Source organism: Aphelocoma coerulescens, chromosome 3 (assembly GCF_041296385.1).
Source record: "Aphelocoma coerulescens isolate FSJ_1873_10779 chromosome 3, UR_Acoe_1.0, whole genome shotgun sequence".
NCBI lineage: Eukaryota > Metazoa > Chordata > Aves > Passeriformes > Corvidae > Aphelocoma > Aphelocoma coerulescens.
Genome location: NC_091016.1, coordinates 87,891,008 through 87,903,435, shown reverse-complemented (window position 1 = coordinate 87,903,435; position 12,428 = coordinate 87,891,008). Strand labels below are relative to the sequence as shown.

Sequence of the window (12,428 nt, the reverse complement as noted above, 5' to 3'; positions counted from 1 at the left end):
CAGGACACCCGTAGTCTCCATGATGAATGTTTATTTAAACCGCAGGTGTCTACTCTAAAGAAATTGTGCTTCAGGTTGTTCAGAGACTGGTACCACAAGGAGTCAGGGATTTCCAGTGGAGGTTGCTTTGAAGAGTCCAAACAGATTTATGCTCCACATAGAGATAAAACCTATTTCTTGACTTCAGAGGGTTGTGTTGCTATTGTTTCTTGAGAGAGTAACCCAGATGAACAAGGTAATGAGAGCTCACATTCTTTACGGACTTTCGTTAACATGCAAATAATGTTTACACATGGCACATGCATTGACATATACATTCTATACAGGCCTACTAGGCAAAGAATACACATGAATATTTTTATGACTCAGTAAAAATCATATAATTATACTACTAATTTTCCTACACTGAGTGAATCACGCTCAGTTTAACATGCATTTTCAACATTCTGTAAACAAACTGATGATGCCCTCAGGAAAGAGGCATGGTAGATGCGTGGAGGAAGACAGATTCATAGAACGGTTTGGATTGGAAGGCACCTTAAAAATCATCTAGTTCCAACCCTCCTGCCATGGGCAGGGACGCCTTCCACATAGACCAGGTAGGAAAACAGGAGGAACAACAGAAAAACTGTCCTCTATCCTTATTTCTCAGGAGCTACTTAACTGACATATATGAACATGGAAAATAAGAAACACAGAATTCTTTCCTGACAAAATCTCCTCTCACAGTTTTCACATTGCTCTTTACAGTTGGCTACGGTGAAGGGGACCGGAACTAAGTCTGCTACTCAAAATAGCTTATTCAAAGCAGAATGGGGAATGCCCAACACTGAAACACTGCCAGGAAACCACCAAGCACAACAAACAACATATTATGTTCTTCTGAAGCAGTCAATGGTTTCAGGACCTTTTGGATTGTTCTTGGGTGAGCTGGATTGCCGGATTAAAGAAACTGAGAGGGAAAAATGAAGTAGTAATTTGTCTTTATTTTGCCTTCCAGCATGGTAAACTCTCTGAGAAAGTTAAAGGTCTCCACACAAACAGGGGCTGGAAATTCTGGCAAAGGCCCACTACATTCCTTGCTGTAATTGAGTGGGTTTTTTTTGGGGGGGAGGGGGTTTGCTTGAGGAGTGATACAGTGTTATGGCTCCTCCCTTTTTCCTAAAACACTATATACTTTGTGTGTACCTCTGTGGGCATATGTGTGCGTGATATTGCCCTAATGCCACCAATATTTGGAAGCTACAAATTATGAACAACAGCACTGTGCAGCTCCTTTTAGCAGCCTTTGAATGTCAAAGATTATGCTAACAAGTTATTTGAATAAAAGCTATTAATTTCCTTTATGTTCTCTTCTCAACTTTAAAGCTCCAGTGGAATTCAGTGCTGAAGCTCTGTACTTGAAATTTTGGTTGCTATCAAATGAGCATTGCTTTCACTTTTTAAAAAAAAGAAAAAAACCACCAAACACACAACCCTCCCCCCCAAAAACAACAACAAAAAAAAACCAACCCCACAAAAAAAAGCAAACAGGAAACTTCTCTCTCAAAATTGTATTTTTTTTTCACTAAGCTGTACTAATTACTGCTTTTCCAGCCTATCTGCAGAACTGGTGGAAGCAGTTCTATCTGCTTGAGAGCAGTTCTATCTGCTTGAGAGGCTATGGCCAAAACCATGCAAACATCTTTGACTACACAAATTGCAGAGGCTGCGAAAGCAACCCAATCCCATTTTCTCCTGTCATACTGCATAGCTGTTATGGGAAAAATCTGCTCTCTTCGTTTTACCCCCTAAAATGCAAGCTTTTCATCTTTCCTGCAAGTTAGCAGGTGGTCAAAACATCCTTCATCTTTCCTTGGGACACAAACTGGCATGTCCTTTGGAACGTGTCTGTTGTGATTAATGTGTGAAGAGCAGGGACGCATGCAGTAGGTCACTGGGTTAAATTTGGGACAGACTTGTGTAGGGTATAACTTCGCACCTTCTGCTCTCGGGAAAGAATACAGGTGTTGCCTTCTCCTTGGAGAGTGGGACACTATCTGTCTGTGCAGCATTTTCCACAACCAAAGGGATACCAATAATAATGTTCTCCTTTGAAAACTGAAGGAAAAATGTTTCTTTACAGCTAGATAATAGATTTTCACTGATCTATAAGTAACTAAACAAATGAATAAATAAATATATTCTAGTGACAACTACATTATGACCCACAGATTTACACATCTGAATCTTGGAAGTACTATTAATACATGCAAAAAGCAATTTTCACGTGTTTTTCTAGTGATCAAATGATCAGAAGATCACTGAAATGACTATTTAGAAACTCAGAGCAAGTGTCAAGGAGATATCTGGATTACATCAAGGGATTCTGACTGTGGTTTTGATCCTGCAAAGATCTGAGAATTTCCCTTTTGTTATCAGAAGGTTTAAGCAGGAATTGCAAGCCTTTCCACTATTCTCAGAGTCTGATATATGCCTAGATGCCTATTTAAAGTCCCTTTATCCGTGGACTGGCCCTTATTCTGGAACTTGACTGCCTTTCCTGTTGTAGACAATAAATCGTCCCATGGAGAAAGGTGCACGGAAAGCAATCAATTCTGCTGCCAACACCTACCAGACTACAGCCAAGGTAAGGAGAGGGTGTGAGACAGAAATGGGCAGTTGGACTCAGTACAATTGCCATCTGAAGGAGCCCAGAGAAAAAGAAAAGATTTGATGTATTTGGGTAGTGGTTCTGAGGACAAGTAAAACCAATGTAGCATTTGCATCTGTAGTTTCTTACAGGTCTGCAAAGACAGCAGAAGGCAAACACAAGCTTTCCTTCTCCTGTAAGATCCAGAGGAGCTTATGAAATCTTCTTTGCCATGGTAAAGAACAAGGGATTAAAGCTACAGAGACTGCTATAAGAAGAACTTGGATTTTATCTTTCTTTGAGAACACTTGTATTATTTGTTGAGCTTTTCATGAAGCTTTTCGAAGCTTGTTTTTTTCTTTACCCCCACAGAACTACAGTGTACTCAAACACACTTAAAGCTGCAAAAGCCATCAAATCAAATCAAATCAAATCAAATAGGAGATTAACACCCCAAACTCAAAACTAAGCCATGCTTTATCCCAGGGAAACAGAGTGGTTTGATTATTTCTGTTTGAAACTCTGTCATGGGAGTTTTAATCTCAGGGCATTCCTTATATGGTTCACAAACCCGAAAGGCAGAAAGGACCACCTACTCTGGCCTCCTAAAGGCAAATCAACCACTGCCTTTATCACACAGACTTGCAATCCTGACAGAGCAATGAAATCCAGTGGGTTTTTTTTTTGACAAGCTCTCTCTTCGACTGTTACTGGAATTATCTGTACCTTTAGCCTCCAAGTTCTCTTTTGACAGATTCTGAAATAGCTGTTCCACTATTTTACCCTGGACTGACGTCAAGCAAAACCAGCCATCAGTTCCCCGGGACATCCCTTTTATCTTTTTGAAATATTGGAAATACAGTTGGCAGCCCTCCAATTTTCTGGAATTTCCCATTTCCCAAGATTTATTATAAATTACCAGCCACTTAACAGAGTTTTTTGGCTACTTCCTTTAAAATTCCTGGATGTAAAAGTTAGTAGGATGTGAGAATGTTTAATTTCAACCACTCTTGCCTCTCAGATCCTCCTCTATAAGCAGCAAACTTTCTCTTCTTTCCATATTACTGCACAGGATGGACACATCCTCTTCCACAGTTTCAAATACAAAAAACACCTGGGGAACACTTCTGCCTTTTCTATTTTCCCTTTTTGGATATTAAATTAGTAAATGTTTTATCATGACTTGTATTTCTTCGTTTAACCAGAATGGCTTCTCATTAGAGTAACTTTTTTGTTATTGATGGCAGTGTAAAATCATAATTTTGAGAGCTGGCAGAATATTCTTCAACAATTCCCAGTGCGTTCAACGCTTTTTACTTTAAATGCAATGTTATGCCAACACAACAGATTCTAACTTTGGAAAACATCTTTCTCAATTCTGAGTACAGCGCATGCATAAATTCATAATCTCCTAGTAGATGATGTACCCTGATTGCACAAGGTCACTGTACGGGATTTGAGACCCCGTGATTCATGTTATTTAAGACTGTCCACAAACAATACTGTTTAACAAATTGCTTCCCTTCTTGCTTCATTTTCTCATGCATCAAGTCGCAAAGTTGTATTTTCCAGTCCATTTTTAAGAGAACCACTCCCACTGAAAATCTCTTGGAGTCCTGCTCATGTACCACTCTCTCCAATGCCTCTGCTATAATGCTAGAAACCTGGCTAATAAAACGTCAAACAGTGTGATTCTTGTGCAATCCTAATGGTTTAGACTTACATGTACCGGTTTAGAGTTACACCAGACTTACGCAAGGCTGGTTGATGCGGTTGGGTATTCACTGATGTCACTCTCTCCCTCTATGGTTATTTACAGCCCCCGTCTGCTCATTTGTCTTCAAGAGGAATGTACTGTTGGTAGAGAAAGAGGCCACTGAAACCAGACATTCCCACAGTCTCTGCAGACCTTAGCTTGGAGATGCACAAAATCCCAAGCCTTGTCCACCCTCAGCAGCATGGTGAGTGTCACCTGCTGCTACTTTCTCCCTTTCCTCTCCATTCACAGACACTCCAGGACACCTTGGCTGTATCATATCTGAGGACAACACAAAAGAAATTAGTGAGGTCCTTGTCTGCGCAGTGGGAATCATCACTGCCAGGCTACCTTCAGGACCATGGCACATTTGGTCAGGGCTGTATTTTGGGCAGCTGTGACCTGAGGAAGCTTTCCCTGGCTGATGAGATGTACGCCCATACCTACAGTATGGACAATCTTTAAGAGAGAATGCTTTTTTTCCTGAGAAGAAAAGTCTGTATGATTTTTCTGATGTGAATTGAGAAGCTATATTCTCCACAGATCTTGGAGACATGCAATTAAAGACTGTCAAATTTGCATGCACGCAGGATTCAATTGAAGGCTGAGCAGGCGATGTTATAACATTTCTCACTTGACTTGACAACCTTATATTCTTTTAACAGCTTTTGTGCATAATTTCCTTGCTTTAAACAAACTGAAGGTGCCATTGTGTAACCTGACCCCTGAGCCCACGAGGGTGAGGATGAGGGTAGTAGCCAGGAGATTCCTGCTTCCCAAGCAGAACTGGCTGACAATCACTGGTCTGCAAAATCCCACCTGAACAGTCTGCAGCACCGCACCAAATGCAAATGGAGCAAGCAGAGCACAGCTCTGCAGGTCCCCCTATTTTGTCAAAAACCTGACTTTCGAGGAAGAATTGAGCAGAAACTGCTAGCTGCCCTGGGCTTTCCTTAGCAAACTTTCTGGTTGGTCAGATGGATTTCCAGCAAGGGCTGCAGCATGTCCCCAGCCCACTCTCCAGCTGAGATCTCATGTCTTTGCTCCACAGCATGAGGGCACCAGAGCTTTAGAGGAGCTCAAAAAAATGCTGAACATTGGGAAATTAACACATAATTTCAAGCTTTATTTTCCTTTTTATTTCCCCCTCAGATGAAACATTTCGGTGGTGGTTTTCCAACAACAGTCTGAGAAAACATCACAGCAAAAAAACTACGACTCTGTGCACCTGAAGTCTGGCAAACCTACTGTGGTTCAAGATAAGGTTTCATAGAGGGAAATTAGAAGACACTAGACAGCCCGTCCTGTTTCTGCTGCACACGTAGAGTAAGAAGCATCAGGAGGTCTGCATGCAACAGGACATAACTTGCACATTCCAGCACTTACTTATGAAGGTGTTGAGTGCCATTAATCCATGCTCTTTAATTAGATTTGGGATCGCCTGCAACAAGTGGGATCAAGCCATAAAAGCTTGAGGACAAGGAGATTAAACTACAGATTAATAATTATATAGTATGAACAATCTGGGATAAAATAAAACTCTTACACTCCATTGGAGATTGGCATATGTCCAGTTTATGTATAAAGCGGGAGATCTATAAAGCTCATTGATTAGTATTTCAAACGAAACTAATCTAAAAGCATTACTAATTATTAACTGAAATATGTAATACAAACAGCATGCTAGGAAACAATCAATACTTCTCCATGCTTGCAAATCCCTACAGCAATTTTTGTGCTATAAAGGGGACCAGACTAGATGGCAAGCTCTAGTGCTTGCCAGGGAGTTTGTCTCATGGAAAAGAGAACAGTCCGCAATGTAAAAACAAGCATGCTTTTTTCTTACTTCTTCCCCCTCAACTTCTGCCTAACCTAAATGTACCTAACCTATATTGTAGACTGCAATAAAAAAAATAAACTAGTTAAAAAATCACTCCACAAGTCTTTCTAACTAAATCAATGAACTTTGTTTCTTGGACTGTCATAAGAATGGAATCATTGTTATGCAGGACCCAATCCAATCTTTTTAGACAAACTTGACTACATAGAGACATAGCTTCAGAAAAGGAAGAGACGATTTTCAGCTATCAGACTAAATGAAGATTTTTCCATTAGGACAATTCAAGTCTTGTAGAAATAGGCTCAGTTAATTTGCATTTATCAGAGGTCAAGATCAGGTAAGTCCATCCACAGATTCATGCCATTACCTAAAGAATTTAAAGTGCTAGTAAGACACAGTTTGGTTATATGTCCAAGGGAATGTTAAAATGCTTTAAATAAATACCTGTTGCTTGATGAAATACAGGACAGCCACCACTGGATTATGAATGACATGATGCTATTCCATCACAGCATACTGTTCTCCAATATAGCATCTTTAAAGCAGACACATATGTGCATGTGCCTATAGTTATAAATGTGTGTAATGCATATACCCACACATATATATGCGCATATATATATATGCACACATATAGACATGTATCTATATACCTGTGCAAACATACGCACAACCTTCAATTGCTATCTCTTAAAAATATGTATTATTATCATTGTGTGTTTCGTGTCACCTGGCATGAGCCTTTCAAACATTAAAAAATGACATATCTCTGTTAAGAGTCCTATCAACAGAGCTACCCATCCTTACACCAAGGAAGAAATGCTCCTTTTACTCTACAAATTAGGTGTCTCAGTATTATTTGTAGCCTTTATACCATGCATTTCTCACCTGAAGTACATATGCACACATGCATTCTTCTCTGCTACATGTGGCAAGAATTTTTTCCAAAAAGAGTACAAGAAAGAGAAGAAATTAAAATCCTGAAAAAGATGTTTGTGCAAATGTTTTTAGTAATAATAAAGGAGGATAGAGGTATGAAAAAAACCCTCTGAAATGGGAAAATGCAGAAGTGATGGTGAAAAGTTGAAAGGATGGGGAAGAGCCAGGAGCAACATCCACAAAGATGTTAAGAATTGTGTTATTATGGATGTGTGGAAGGGTTCAAGAAAAAAGAAGAGAAAGGACCAGGGTTACTTTGGAGAAACAGAATCCTGGAGAGGCTAGGTCTCATGGATCAAGAACTGCTCAGACGGAAAGGCAGAGGAGGGATGGCTGGAGACGTTTCTAGGGAGAAAGGTCTGTAGTAAGGGGGCAAGAGCCCAGTCCTGGCTCCATTGCTTCCAGGGAGGCAGAGGGGCGGGAGTGAGAACAGGGAAATGAATGGTGAGAAAGAGTGGCTATTGTCCAGTGTTTCAGTGAGCAAAAAGAAATTGAAGAAGCTGAAGATAAAGGATTGCATACTACAGCAAATATGTAAGGCTGTTAGGAGGGAGCAGAAGAAAAGAGGGCGCAGGCGGCAGAGAGAGAAATGTTTCACTGCCCAGAACAGAGAGGGGAGCGACTGCCAAGGAGCTTGAAAGAACAGTGGGAATGAAGGCAATGCCGAGAAAGAAGATTCATGGAAATTGTCTGTTCTCCCTCTGGGAGGTAGGATGATGCTGGGAGGTGAGGGGAGAGAAAAGTCTCAGGCACTCAGAGAAGCAAACAGGGAGAAGTGTCAGAGTAGAGAAGAGATGAGAGGGGAGAGGTAATCATTGGTGAGAGGCTAGAGAGTGGGTGAGGACACGGTGCCAAGAGATGATAATCCATCTGATTAGAGAATTAGGCACAAGAGAAGTCAAGCAAAAGGCAGAGAGCAGAAGAGGCTACGGATGTGGCAAGAAGACCCTGAGCTTAAAATAAAACTGTCAAGCAGTCCAAATACACCAGCCATGCACTTCCCCTCTGCCTGCCCCCTCTCTCCATCGCACCATCAGGGATCAACTACCTTATTACTGCAGGGAACAAACAAAAATCCAGCTGCCCTCAGGCTGATCCTGGAGGAGCAACAGAATAGGAATGAGGAGAAATAAAAGCTGGCTGGCAGTAGCTGCCCGTGGATAAAAAGGAGACCTTTAGCAGAGCTGTGCGGCTGTATTTGATTTATGAGGGCTTCTTCTTGCAAAACAGAGGCACAGCAGTGTAAATGGCTTCCTAAAGAAAGCCTTGTGGACAGCACCTCCCACAGATCAGAAAGAAAGGAAACGCGGATGTCCTGGGCTAGCCCGGGATGGCTCAGGAGCTGGGGCTCCTGGCTCAGGCATTCAGCACAAAGCTACTGGCACTGCGCCGTGCCCACGCAGGAACAGCTACGCCCCACGGCACCAGGATTCGGCTACATTGCGCCCCCAGCACTTTCTAAGGTGGCTGTCACTATTTTGATTTTGAATGTAACATCCTCTTGTAATGAAAAGGCTCGGCTCCTCAGGAAAAGGACTACCAAGCACTGTAAAAATCCCTCTCTTTTTGACAAAGATGTCCGCTTCCAATTTAAGGAACAAAACACTGTAGTCTGGATTGCACACTACACATTTTTGTAAATGTTCTTTTGTAGTAGCAAGTAATTAATCTTGTGTTAGCACCCAAAAAGTGCCCACGAGTTTTTGAACTTGCAAACAGCTGGAAAATGCCTACTTAGGCTAGTGTGCACATCTTTGAGTAATTCCTATTTGTTAATTACTCTTCCAGAAGCTGCCAACAGCTATTCTAACATTTTTCTAACCAGGGAGGGATATCACATCACATCACATAATCATGTGAATTAACAATGAGATGGCAGTGAAGCAATGGGATAAAAATCAGAGTTGAGAAAGAAATTAAAGTTAATTGATTTGCACCAAAAAAAAATTGCAGTATATAAACACCATTTCAGAAACAAAGGACACGGCTGGGGAACTAATAAACAAAAGTGAAACCAGCATTTGCAGAAGTTGTCAGAGTAGATTCCTTCTCTTGGTGACAGATGAGATGAGACTTAAGCCCAGGACCCCTTACAAATGAGACTTGCTAGTACTCCACTAACCCACTGCAACCAAAGCAATATTCCCCTCTGCAACACAACAGATGTGATTCAAACTGGCAAGCCATGGCACATAAAAGCATGGTGCCCTCCCCTGCTCAGTGCAGTTTTTTGCAATATTCATTGCAATGGCCCAGAGGGAATTCCAGCTCACAGTGTGCAGAAAGCTCGCTGATGCTCCTGCACAGCAGAGCGGACCCCCGCATGGCTGAAGGGGCACCAAAGGGCAACAAGCAGCGCTGTTGGAGGAACCACCTCGAGATGGAGCTGCTGATGAGCCGATGGGGCTCCCTTGGGCCTGTGTGGGAGGTGGGGGGAGGCAGGAAAATCAAAGAGGTACCTTTAGCTATGTGTGTGCACATTTAACTGCGGCAGGCTAATGCAGGATTTGCAATAGAATGCCTGCTCTGAAAATGGCAAAGGCAAGTTATTACCAGGATGAACATCCTTATTCACCATCTCAGGGGAAGCTCTGGCCATCTTCAAGCAAATGTCTTTTTCTTGGAATGTTGTTAAGCTGTGGTCATCAATCCTATTTAAGGAATGGGAGGAATGGCTTCATATCACTGCTTCCCTCCTCACTCGATGTGACATAAAATACCAGCACATTAGCACAGGCAAAAGAAACAGAGCTTGGCTGGTAATGGCCACACTCGTGTATTTATTAAGCCGCTCAGGGAAGGAGGCACCAGGCTCAGAAGGCGCAGCTCCTTCATTGAATGCCTAGAGCAGCAGCTTCCTGCTACCAAGAGGTTTCCTTGAAATCCCTCCAGAATCACTCTGCAACCCAAGTGTAAAAGAAGCCACTTGCTGTGCTCTGATTGCCCACTTGAACTTTTCGAGAAGGTTGTGTGTGTTTACCGTCAATCTTCAGCACCGTGTTGCCAACTGAGTTGCGGTGGAAAGACCGCAAAACCGGACGGTTGCACTTACACGACCCACACGCTGCTCTGCCCCTACGCCTCAGAAGGGCATGTACAGAGATGGGGCAGCACCCTCATGTGCTGGTGGGCCACAGGGGCACAGGCAAACCCCCTGATTTAGGAGCTTGTGCTGCCACTGCTGGGGCAGTAAGAAGGAATGATTCCCCTGACTTGGCTGCTCAACCAGATTGGCAAAATCTGTTAAAAGACAAGGTGATTTTTCTAATCATTACAGCCTAGACAGGAGCTGGAATTTGGCTCACATTGGCTGTTCAAATGGTTCACTACTGGGCACTGCTAGAGGGTTTAGCATCACCGCCTTCATTATCTCTCCCTGGCTTCATCTTGTCTGTGCTGTGTATACATAAGGACACATGGACCATGAGACTCCCAATGAACTCTTGTAATACCAGCTGTCAGCAGCCACCTCGGAGTCAGGAAAAACATGCTTCAGCAAGAGATTGTGTCTATAAACATGGCAAAACTAATCATCCCAAGAAGGGTTCCCCTTCCTCTTAAAATTAGTAGTGTATACAGTCAGATAGCTCAATGTAAACACATCACTCTGAATTTCACCAGCTTCACTATCAAGCACTGTTGCACTGCTATGGAAGGAAAAGTATGAATCCTGTAGGAAGTCTCTGCTATAACAGATACTAAATCTGACATGTGAAGAGTTTTATTGTAGTGTTTCTAAAGGAGTGAAAGGGGAGAGAAAACATGCGAAGACTAAAACCATCAACACACCAAAGGTTACAAGAGAACTATTAAATGCGTGTCCCTGTGAGAAATGGGGAGGATAGCTGAAGCCCCTCCTGTGACTAAGGCAGTGGACAAGCTCCAGTGAAGAGTCCAGGAGAGAAAAGAGGGAGGTAGTCATTAGATAGGACATCCTGGGTTCGAGAACAGGAAGGTTTTCCAGAAAAACTGCTCTAGGTAATTTAAGCAATCATTTGTAAAATACAGGACAGGAAAGAGCCCCCAGGACCAGCCATGGTCTGAGGACTATGCAAGCCACATCTCTCAAGCCAGAAGAGCTCAGATGGTTTGAAGTAAGTATTTCAATTCTTACAGACATTCTTAAATCTCATCTAGTTGTCCCTTTTTTCAGAGATAAAAGCAAAATACTACATTCAGTTAAGTATGGTTGTTCCTCAAACCAGTGAACAGGATGCTTCCCACAGTGCCCAGTGGTGCTGCACAGCTCAGCAGTAGCACCAGGATAATGGGAGGCATACACCCTTGTATTTTATGAAGGAGCCTGTACAAAAGAGATGTCTTCAGTGACCACTGCAAGACTGGAGACCCCTGTAGCATGAAATAGGAGGGTGGAAAGAAGGGCTGAATGAATCACGAGCTAGGAAAAACGGGTTGTGGCACACCCCCACACTTTTCCATTTCAGGTCTGTAAAATTCAGCTACATTGAGGTGATGCTGCTGACACCACTACTCAGAGAGAGGCGAGTCTGAATCAATCAGAATCTGTCTAAGACCTGAGCAAAACCCTGCAGCACAACAGAGGACAGAGAAGTTGTCATCATTTACACAGGAATAACAAAGAGAGGTGAGTTCAGCAACCTTACCCTGAGCAAAGGAATCATCAGGAAAGCCTCGCCCAGTGCAGCTGCTGAGAGAAAAGGTCAGGAAGAACACAGCCAGATTTTGAGCAAAAAATCCACTCATCTTGCAAACCATTTCCATGTCCATGGGTGCAAAGGCACTGCAAGCTTCTGCAGATGCAGCCTGCCCTGGAGCCCCACTGGAGCAGAGGGGGGACATGAAAAGTGCCACAGGCCAGTCTTTCAAGCAAAGGAGCAGCAACCATTTAACGGATGCAAAGCGACAGCCTCAAACGCTCGCGCAACAACGAAGCATCAGCAAAAGCCAAATGGAGATGAACAGAAACATGCTCTCGTATCCACAGCCATCTGTCCCTCTTCGCTCGTTGTTTTACATATTGACCTACTGTTCCAAATCCCAGATTTTCAGAAATAGCTCTGGATGAAGGTAATACCAAGAAAAACGATCAGTGTCAGCTAACCAGTGTAACTGAGGAATTCTTTCCAAGAGGCTGAGGCAGTGATGACAGAAGCTGGAAAACCAAAATCCCAGAGAGGGGGAAGCACAAGCCACTCAGATACATAGGCATGGAGCAACAGCAGCAAGATTTGACAGTGCAAGTGATGTTCTCTTCTGCCAAAAGCAGGTGAGAAGCTTAA

General features: G+C 42.7%; 1 protein-coding gene across 5 annotated transcripts in view; it reads right to left on the bottom strand.

Moving 5' to 3' along the window:
• BACH2 (BTB domain and CNC homolog 2) overlaps positions 1 to 12,428 on the bottom strand; it is a 184,052-nt gene that overhangs the window by 53,509 nt on the left and 118,115 nt on the right. For 4 of the 5 annotated variants that reach the window (XM_069011144.1, XM_069011143.1, XM_069011145.1 and 1 more), the window contains one exon: positions 4,387 to 4,486. The exons of the other annotated variant lie outside the window; for it this stretch is intronic. The gene's annotated coding sequence lies outside the window, so the exon portion shown is untranslated. The remainder of the gene's footprint in view (positions 1 to 4,386; positions 4,487 to 12,428) is intronic. 5 annotated transcript variants of the gene reach the window in all.